This window comes from Anabrus simplex, chromosome 1, assembly GCF_040414725.1.
Source record: "Anabrus simplex isolate iqAnaSimp1 chromosome 1, ASM4041472v1, whole genome shotgun sequence".
Classification (NCBI taxonomy): Eukaryota; Metazoa; Arthropoda; class Insecta; order Orthoptera; family Tettigoniidae; genus Anabrus; species Anabrus simplex.
This window is the reverse complement of record NC_090265.1, coordinates 700,584,832-700,595,695: the sequence shown is the minus strand read 5'-3', so window position 1 is coordinate 700,595,695 and position 10,864 is coordinate 700,584,832. Positions and strand designations below refer to the sequence as shown.

At 42.5% G+C, this 10,864-nt stretch overlaps 1 protein-coding gene across 1 annotated transcript in view; it reads left to right on the top strand.

Annotated features, from left to right (window-relative positions):
• Positions 1-739: 739 nt before the first annotated feature.
• Tsp5D (Tetraspanin 5D) overlaps positions 740-10,864 on the top strand; it is a 256,521-nt gene continuing 246,396 nt past the window's right edge. Inside the window, exon 1 of the mRNA XM_067135970.2 lies at positions 740-961. The gene's annotated coding sequence lies outside the window, so the exon portion shown is untranslated. The remainder of the gene's footprint in view (positions 962-10,864) is intronic.

The following is a 10,864-nucleotide window of genomic DNA, read 5'->3' as shown; positions in this document are numbered from 1 at the left end:
GAAAGAAAAGATAAATATTGCCAACCCACAAATGAATGAACGAAATTTAATAAGTAGAAAACTTATGAATACAACATTTCTTCAAATAAAGTTCCTTCACTTCGCACCAGGGTGCATGATCATAGTTTTTTGTAGTGACCTCTATGAGAGAAAGTCCAAATTTCTTGATGAACGGAAAACAAAAACAAGTTGAAATACACACAGTACTGGAAACTTCACCATCACAAAATTAAGGTAGTGGCATCTTCAGAGGAAACGTTTAAATAGGTCTAGTTTCAAGTTCAGAGTTTCTCCTGGAGAGGAGTTTTAATTGGCGCAAGATTTAAATGTGAGGCGTAGAGGTGTGCCTCCCGGTTCAATACTTTCATTTTTCATTTCATTATTGCAGGGCAGTGGTACTCAGATATCAATTTGGTCTCATTAAATCTTTTATCTAAAATATAAATAATGTAACATTTCTAAACTCTTATGTACGAAAATCTGGTGGGGCCCTTAATGACGCACCGCCCCTGCTTAAAACGCTAAAATTACATTCGAGTTCAATGTTGTGGCGCTGTCCTCGAAATGGCTCTGCATATTCCGAACTACTTTGGATTATCCCCACCAGGCAGCACGAGAAAGTCGACATTATAGTTCCGAATGTTTCGTGTAGATGGCTGTAGTGGCGCACCCAGCCTTATGAATTAACAGGGCGCGCTGAAGAGCTCTACACGACCTCAGCCACAACTGCCCATCATTCTGTAGTTTCTCATCTGTGGCGCGTGGTGTGAGTTCGGTTTTTGTAAGTGACAAGCAGCGTGCTTTCTGTCACTTGGTTAATAGCTTATCAGACATCGTCCACACATCCCTTTTATTAAAAGAAATGGTCCAGTGGTTTCAAGAGCAAGCCTGTGTATAACTAGGAAGTGAATTAGAGGAAGGTCAACAACAAGTTCGTGATACTACAAGTCTTCATTTCAAGGTAAGAGTTGTAAACACCTGTTTCTGTCTTACTGGCAAATCTTAAGTATTGTATGTGGAACAACCTGTTTTACCCTCGTCTTTAGGCAGCTGCGAGTGTGAATTTAAATCACGGAGTAGTGAAGTTCGAGAATATGTACCCAACAATGTATACGGAGAAAATGTTATTCACGGTGTGCGGAAAACATGCCAAGTGCATTATATGAACAGTCTTGTGCATTTCTCCGCCAGAACTACATACGATAGTTCAATATTATACGAATTTTCTACAAGTGCGGGACCTTAGCTGAGTGGTCAATGTTGCAGCATTCGGGTCCCGGGCTCGAACCCTACCTGTCGTAAGAGACGAGTAAAAGCAGACTACAGGTGTTTCAACCTGGGAGCGTGGGTTTTTCCTATTTCCTATCCGACCTCCCTTGGTATACTCCTGTTCATTTCCGATCCCCGCAGTATTAGTGTGGCTCAGTACTTGTTCTACAATATTCATGATCGCAGTTTCCTATCATACACTCAAATTTTGTTTAACCTAATACAGAAGCTTCCCAGATTCATTTCTGGGGATACCATAGTGTTTTAGTATAGCCTAGAAGGGCGTTTAAAGGTTGTAGAAAGAATGGAAAGGGAGGAGGTATAACGCTCTGGTAAGATCCCAATTCAGGGGTGATAGGGGCCCGCCTGCCAAAATAAGAATTCCGGCCCCCTCAAATACAATGTAAGACCTTAGAATAAATTTAATTACAGCAGACAGAAGTAATGCAACATATTGTCAAGTTATATGAATAAAGGGATTATTCTGTAATTGTAAGATTATTAAAAATAATGTTTAATAGGGTTTACTTGCGAAGCCTCCATGGCTCAGGCGGCAGCGCGCCGACCTCTCACCGCTGGATATCGTGGTTCAAATCCCGGTCACTCCTTGTAAGATTTGTGCTGGACAAAGCGGAGGCAGGACAGGTTTTTCTCCGGGTACTCTGGTTTTCCATGTCATCTTTCATTCCAGCAACATTCTCCAATATCATTTCATTTCATTAATTCATTGCCCCAGAGGAGTGCGACAGGCTTCGGCAGCCGGTATATTTCCTATCCTCGCCGCTAGGGATGGGGGCTTCATTCATTCCATTCCTGACCCGGTCGAATGACAGGAAACAGGCTGTGAATTTTTATTTTCAGGTTTTATTTGCCTGCCTCCGTGTTTTAATGGCTAAGCTGCTGAACTGCCAACCTTGCACCAGTTATAGATATGTTATTATTATTATTATTATTATTATTATTATTATTATTATTATTATTATTATTATTATTATTCGTTTACCCTCCAGGGTCGGTATCTCCCTCGGACTCGGTGATGGATCCCACCTCTACCACCTCAAGAGCAGTGTGCTGGAGCGTAAGACATTGGGTCGGGATACAACGGGGGAAGAGCACCAGTACCGCGCCCAGGCATCCTCACCTGCTGTGCCGAACAGGGGCCTTGTGGGGGATGGGAAGTTTGGAAGGGATAGACAAGGAAGAGGGAAGGAAAATGCCGTGGCCTTAAGTTAGGTTCACCGGGCGAGTTGGCCGTGCGCGTAGAGGCGCGCGGCTGTGAGCTTGCATCCGGGAGATAGTAGGTTCGAATCCCACTATCGGCAGCCCTGAAGATGGTTTTCCGTGGTTTCCCATTTTCACACCAGGCAAATGCTGGGGCTGTATCTTACTTAAGGCCACGGCCGCTTCCTTCCAACTCCTAGGCCTTTCCTATCCCATCGTCGCCATAAGACCTATCTGTGTCGGTGCGACGTAAAGCCCCTAGCAAAAAAAATAATAATAAGTTTGGTACCATCCCGGTATTTGCCTGGAGAATTGGTAAACCACGGCAAACCACTTCAGGGATAGCTGAGGTGGGAATCGAACCCACCTCTACTCAGTTGACCTCCCGAGGCTGAGTGGACCCCGTTCCAGCCCTCGTACCAATTTTAAAATTTCGTGGCAGAGCCGGGGGTGGCAACTAATCACGCTAACCACTACACCGCAGAGGTGGGGACACCACTTAGATATTCGTACTTAAATTTAATTGGTTTCTTTTTCAGTAACTACAGAACCATACTCTGTAACCGAAACCGAAGTCTCGGTTATAATAATTCATTTGATTAAAACACAGAAAATATACGAACAAAAATAATAAAAAAACTGTTCAAATTAAGTTTCAAAATATCAAACCGTAAAACTGCTAAGACCGCCTCTGTGGTGTAGTAGTTAGCGTGATTAGCTGCCACCCCCGGAGGCCCGGGTTCGATTCCCGGCTCTGCCACGAAATTTGAAAAGTGGTGTGAGGGCTGGAACGGGGTCCACTCAGCCTCGGGAGGTCAACTGAGTAGAGGTGGGTTCGATTCCCACCTCAGCCATCCTGGAAGTGATTTTCCGTGGTTTCCCACTTCTCCTCCAGGCAAATGCCAGGATGGTACCTAACTTAAGGCCACGGCCGCTTCCTTCCCTCTTCCTTGCCTGTCCCATCCAAACTTCCTATCCCTCCACAAGGCCCCTGTTCAGCATAGCAGGTGAGGCCGCCCGGGCGAGGTACTGGTCATTCTCCCCAGTTGTATCCCCTGACCCAAAGTCTGAAGCTCCAGGACACTGCCCTTGAGGCGGTAGAGGTGGGATCCCTCGCTGAGTCCGAGGGAAAAACCGACCCTGTAGGATAAAGAGATTAAGAAAAAGAAGAAGAAGAAACCTGCTAAGCCTGTTTTAATGTAGCGCAAAGAGAGTTCATCCGAAACCGAGATGTTGTCGAATGTGTGACAGACGTTAAATGTTTTTCAAACTTCGTGTATAATACGATCTCAGGTGCGCAACACATGAAGAAAGTGTCATTTCCTAACTAATATATCATGTTTTCATTATTTTAAAATAAGTTGGTGCAGGTGTTTTCTGAGGAGAACGTGTCGCTGTGCTCCGAGGGACGTCGTGGGCAAGTCTATTTTACAGCTGTGAGTGAGTGACACTTAATAAACTGCTGCACGACGCAGCCAAGTGGCAATTCCTCTACGTAAAAATTGTAAAAAAAAAAAATAAATAAAAAAGAACTATTTCGACTGATTGTACAAAATCGCCCTGCCCATTTCTGTACAGAGTGACATTAGGCTAGGTTTTTTAAATTTTATTTTTAGTTTTTGCTAGGGGTCCACGGGACCCCTTAAAGGCATTGCAGTCCCTGCGGGCCCTAAATTTAAGCTCCTGCCCCAATTAACTAGAGAACGGTTCCAGTGCATGAGATCCACACCACGATTATTTGATACGAAAACTGGAAAAGATCCAAAGGAAAGCAGCACAATTTGTTCTAGGTGATTTCCTACAAAAGAATAGAGTTACGTAAAAGTTGCAAACTTTGGGCTGCGAAGATTTGGGAGTAAGGAGACGTGCTGCTCGACTGAGCTGTATGTTTCGAGCTGTCATTGGAGAGATGGCGTGGAATGACATTTGTAGACGATGAAGTTTGAGTGGGGTTTTCATAGCTAAGAAGGATCATATAATATGAAGATAAAGTTGGAATTCAAGAGGACAAATTGAGCCAAATACTCCGAATAAACTTGAGAGGGACTTTTGAGGTAGGAAAAAATCATAATATGGTGATAACGTTAGAATTCATTAGGTCAAATTGGAGAAGATATTAATTTATAGGTCGAGAATGAGGGTTTGGAGTAATTTATCAAGGATAATGTTGTTCATGGAAAATATTTAAGGAAACAATTGATAGGAAATCTGCCACATGGACGAAAGCCGTAAATGCAGAGTGCTTGGTTGGTAGAACAAATCTGTCTCATCCTTGCGTTTGACAATATAAAAGTGACCGAGATATGAGTAACACCATTCCTTACGCACCTGTTATGAATGGTTGGTGCGTTCGTTTCTGTTGGATTGGCAGGCTGGCTCAGAGAGGAAAATAACGGAAAACTAACTCACGTCTAGGGATGGCAGTTTTTAAAAAAATACCGATATATCGATATATTGAAAACTTATTTTCGATAATCGATATTTATTGCGCATAATATATCGGTATATTCAAGCGATATCGATATATCGTAACCCAAGAGTAACTACAATATCATCACCAGACCTCAATGCATATATACCGGTATATCAATATTGGTTTATTCTGCCTGTGCACGCGACTGGTTGGTTGAGTTTATCTTGCTACTGGAATTCGCGGTTTAATTATCCATGGAAATTATCCATCAACGGCTGCTAATTTCAGATAACCACTAGCCTGCACGGTTGCTAGGGTTATACTTCCATAACACAAATTTTCATTCACCCGCAGCCACAAGATAGCAGTCGAGGCATAGATCCTGAATAAATAGCTTTTTTAAGAGATAAATACACACGTAAAATAGAGTGAAAGAACTAGTGTCAGTAATGCTTGATGAAGTTCATATAAACCTCATAAATTAGTAGAAATAGCTGAAAATAGTTAAGAATATGATGCAGCATCTACCGTGCAAGTATTTATGGTTTTATCATTGCATTGATAGGATAAACAAGGAAGAGGGAAGGAAGCAGCCGTGGCCTTAAGTTAGGTACCATTCCGGCATTTGACTGGAGGAGAAGTGGGAAACCACGGAAAACCACTTCGAGGATGTATGAGGTGGGAATCGAACCCACCTCTACTCATTTGACCTCCCGAGGCTGAGTGAACCCCGTTCCAGCCCTCGTAGCACTTTTCAAATTTCGTGGCAGAGCCGGGATCGAACCCAGGCCTCCGAGAGTGGCAGCTAACCACACTAACCACTACACCACAGAGGTCTTACCACGCTTACGTCTCTTGGTTAACTGTTTTGTTGAAACATTCAAATTTACGTGCAAACCAGATTCAGAATGATATAAAATCAAATGAAAATTTCCAATCATTTAGTGATACATAGAAGCAGATTCAAACAAATTAAATATTTATTGATGGCTTCAAACAAGTTGCATATTGTTAATAGATCCCCGTTTTATAGAACTTCAATATAATTTCAAATCCTTGTATTTTGGAAAAGAAATAATTTGATATCGAGATATATCGCTATTTTGTTTTGATAGTAGGATAATATCGGCATGTCGATATCGAATGAAATATCGATATTTATTATATCGGAACGTCCCTAGGTCTTATCGATGCCTACGAGATAAGTAAAGGCCTCAGCATGCACGGTCTCTTCAAGTACTAAATTGACAGAGTAGCAGCAGTTCAAATAGCGCCGCTGGATGTCAGGTTTTCCCCTCTATTCCTCAGCACGATTCCAATTGGCATTACGATAACAACGTGCACATAAAAGCACATTACAAATATAAAACATTGCGTTTTGAGTAGGAAAGTGATATTTCTATGACGTTTAATGAAGAAAAATAAATGTATCGCCCAGTAATTCGAGATGAGCTCATACGAATCAGGTAGTATAATTGCAACCAGGAAGTACACATCCTAATAAAAATGAAAATACTCCATAGTATATTTTAAAACACTGCCGTATTCACATAGCCTACGTCGATGAATGCAGAGTGGGTCTCGGGCCACAAGTGGCCACGGCTGGTCCGTGGTCCAACAGTTCTGCACTCCGACCGGCCAACCGAGCAGAGGAAGGGTGGCTCTTCGTCTCTGTATTCGGGAGACTGGACAGGGCTGGACCTCACGGCTGGTCCCCACTGTCGGTTTTCCTGAGAATGGTTTTCCATGGTTTTCCATTCTCCTGCAATAAGGCGAATGCTGGGAGGGTTCCTAGTATAGGCCACGGCCGCCAAACCCCTCACCATCTCCGAGTATCTCCTTCGCCTTAACAAATCTCCCGGCCTCAGAGACGGCGTCACCATCTAAGAGGCCCGCCTCCTCCTTCAGGGGAGGAATTAAAACATTTTAGTATTAGTACGTAACCTAGTCTTGCCATGCAAATACGATGGATGCCCTGAAAAAAAGTGTTGGCATTGACTGCGGCTAGTTTTAGTAGAAATGTTAAAATACGTGCTTTCAAAATGTTCGCTACATACTACAGACATCGTGGAAGGTTGCCACATGCTATTTTTCTCGTCACCGCGACATGACATAATTAAGACCCATTTTTCTCGTAGTTCCACATTTGCTCGTGGAAATAAATGCCACTATCTTTCTGAAGAGTACTTTTGCAGAATGGTGCACAGCAATAAACCATTCTTTATCACGCGCAATAAAATTTGTGAATAGAATGTTTACAATAAATACTCTCTCGGCTCTTGTATATTTATCAATATGCACAAAACATTTTCTTAATGTAAATCCACAGCCTGTTTCACTGCCTTCGTAATGTCCAGGCCGTACTGTACCTCTGATGACGTCACGCTTTGGGGGGGACTTGAAGGCGATACGTATACGCTCCGCTTGAATAACACACTCGTTTAAATTACTTAAAGAACTGTTAACACCTTATAAAACCAAAACCTATCCTCAAACATTTGTTAATTCTGACATACAATGCATATCCTTCTCCGTAACGTTCTATTTTCTCGCGTATATACGTTCGTTTGCGTGAGTACAGCCTAACACTTTGAGACATATTCTTGCGATTTTATCCATTTTCTGGTCAACTGGAACATTCACATCATACACACTGACAGAAAACATGCAGCCAATTATTTATTACAAATATAAATTATTTCTGTACCTCACTGTCCATGAACACTGCAGCTTCCTGGACCTCTTACAGGAAGTTACACCAGTATGGAGTAGGTCTGCTCTCTTTGAAGCACTTTGTTGAATACACAAGTCGGTGTGAATTTTGGAAAAGTTATTTAAAAATATATTCACCTAAAATATATATAGTATAGGCCTACATGGTCCGGCCAGGTCTTCCAATTTCTTCCCGCAGTCACAAATGACTAGGGAATCAGCCAACTGCATTGACTCCAAAGCCAGGGATTTAGTGACACGCTTAGGATCGTCTGAATTTAGAAATACCATCTTATATATATATCTGACACCAACACACAAAATACTTTGTACACCTCAATTCCAAGTTCTATTAATATGTCTGATGGATACTTTGTCCGACTCGATGGTTGAACTGTCAGCGTACTGGTCTTCGGTTCAGAGGGTCCCGGGTTGCATTCCCGGCCGGGTCGGGGATTATAACGTTAATTGGTTAATTCCAATGGCACGGGGGATGGTGTAAGTGTTGTCTTCATCATCATTTCATCCTCATCACGACGCGCAGGTCGCCTACGGGAGTCAAATAGAAAGACCTGCACGTGGCGAGCCGAAGCACTAAAAGCCATACGACATTTCACTTCATTTCATGGATACTTTAAGCCCCCTCGATTTAGGAAATTCAGATATCTTACTTCTGGAGACAGTTCATAAATAAGATCTGAATCTGTCAGAAGATAAGATTTACATAAATCACACTGCTGTTTGATACTCATATTTTTTTCTATTTGCTTTTCGTCGCACCGACACAGATAGGTCTTACGGTGAGGATGGGGCAGGAAAGGTCTAGGAATGGGAAGGAAGCGTCCATGGCCTTAATTAAGGTAGAGCCCCAGCATTTGCCTGGCGTGAAAATGGGAAACCACGGAAAACCATCTTCAGGGCTGCCGACTGTGGGGTTCGAACCCATTGTCTGCCGAATACTGGATACTGGCCGCAGTTAAGCGAATGCAGCTTTCGAGCTCGGTGATACTCATAAATAAGACTTGCATTTTCAAATACACCAAATTCAGATAAGCCGTAGGTCTGATTACATAAAAATATAGGGCCTACCTAATGTTACCCATGTTTATGACATAATAAAAAAAATTAACTCACCATCTGGACGGGACACTCTTATTTCTCTCAGGATGTGTTTTCACACAACTGTGTTGTGATTAACTATTAAATTCTCCCTGGGAGTAGCCTTCTTCCATAACATAACTCGTTCTTCATCAGAAGGAAACACTAATACCGGAGTGTACTCTCCTTGTTTATAATTAGCTTTGCAGCCAGGCACACAGCAACTCTTAGGCATGGTGATTTCCCTCACTGATCATCTTAATTTAAGTATATACAATTCGTGGTTTAATAATAAAACACAGAATGCACTAACTCAATTAATTTTACACTATAAATATAACTTTACACAAATAAACCACGAAATTAAAACACTGAAGAACGATGTTCTTAACCTATAGCTTCACATAAATACACGCTCACACTAAGTTTTCTTCACTAATTAACGACTTTCCACTTAATAATGCAGTCGATGACGACTCATTCTCACATATATCAGAGTGAACACGTGGCCATCGTTAAAAATTTCAATAAAACTGCGAAAATCTATGTTTAACTCTACTAACTCAAGTGCTAACTTCCCCCCTAACGATCAGCTGAATGCTTTCCCGCGCTCGTTACAGTACGGCCTGGACATCACGAAGGCAGTGCCTGTTTAGAGTCATTTGACCGGATCAGCCAAGGATCAGCAATGGAACGAATTAAGTCCCATCTAGCGGCGAGAATGAGAAATTTCCCGGCTGCCGAAGCCTGTCGCACTCCTGTGGGGCAATGATTAGTGACTGACAAATGAAATGATATTTGAGAGAGTCGCTGGAATGAAAGACGGCAGGGAAAACCGGAGTACCCGGAGAAAAACCGGTCCAGCACAAATCTCATATGGAGTGACCGGGATTTGAACCACGAAACCCAGTGGTGAGAGGTTGGCGCGCTGCCACCTGACTCGCGGAGGCTTCTATTTTCTTAACTTTACGTTTAAATATAAACCATATACTCATCACAAGCTGAATACACAAATCAACGCCTTTTGTAATGAATTTTAAGGCTTATCTCACCTAAAAACTCACTAACTTACCTTTTTCTTTCACAGTTTCCATATACGTCTGTGTTGTTAAACAGTGGAGGGCTAACACGAAGTCTAGCGGTGACTCTGGAACTAGAACGTATTTCGCGCTGTGTAAACTGCCATGCGGAGGTAACTGTGTTACATATTCCACCGTTTGTATTCGAATTATAGTCCGGCCTACCAGAGGCTCAGAGCAAGGTATTGATTAGATTGGATATTTCCAGGTTGCAATTCCACCTTCACTAGCACCATCTCTTGCAGAATTATCGGCGTTCTCTAGTGCGGATGTTATTAATGAAAATAATAATTCAAAGAAAAACGATATATTTATGGAAAAACCGATATATTATTCGATAAATCGAATCAAAATTTCGATATCGATATACCGATAAATCGAAAGGAAAATATCGGTATTTCATAAAAACCGATAAATCGTTGCCATCTCTACTCACGTCTGATTTCCTTTCTAGTACGCCTTTTCAGTGGCGCCTAAGCTGTCTCTGACAGTTAATGGTGAGGTGTTGGGAGTTGGGGATCAAACCAGCCTTCGAGCTGAGGACTCACCGTGTATACAGTACAATACAGGAGTCGTCGACTGTTATTCATTGACGTCCTTACAGATATGGGAAAAGAAAGTAAATAAGCTGTATTACAATTCTTTGAGAAATGTTTTACTGTATTACAATTCCAAAATGGGTCACATAGTGACTTCGAACCCCACTGAAGGTTTTCTCACCGGGCGAGTTGACCGTGCGGTCAGGGGCACGCGGCTGTGAGCTTGCATCCGGGAGATAATGGGTTCGAATCCCACTGTCGGCAGCCCTGAAGATGGTTTTCCGTGGTTTCCCATTTTCACACCGGGCAAATGCTGGGGCTGTACCTTAATCAAGGCCACGGCCGCTTCCTTCCAACTCCTAAGCCTTTCCTATCCCATCGTCGCCATAAGACCTATCTGTGTCGGTGCGACGTAAAGCAAGTAGCAAAAAAAAAAAAAAAATGAGGTTTTCCGTAGTTTCCCACTTCTCCTCCAGGCAAATGCCGGGATGGTATTTAACTTGAGGGCATGGCCACTTCTTTCCCTCTCCCTT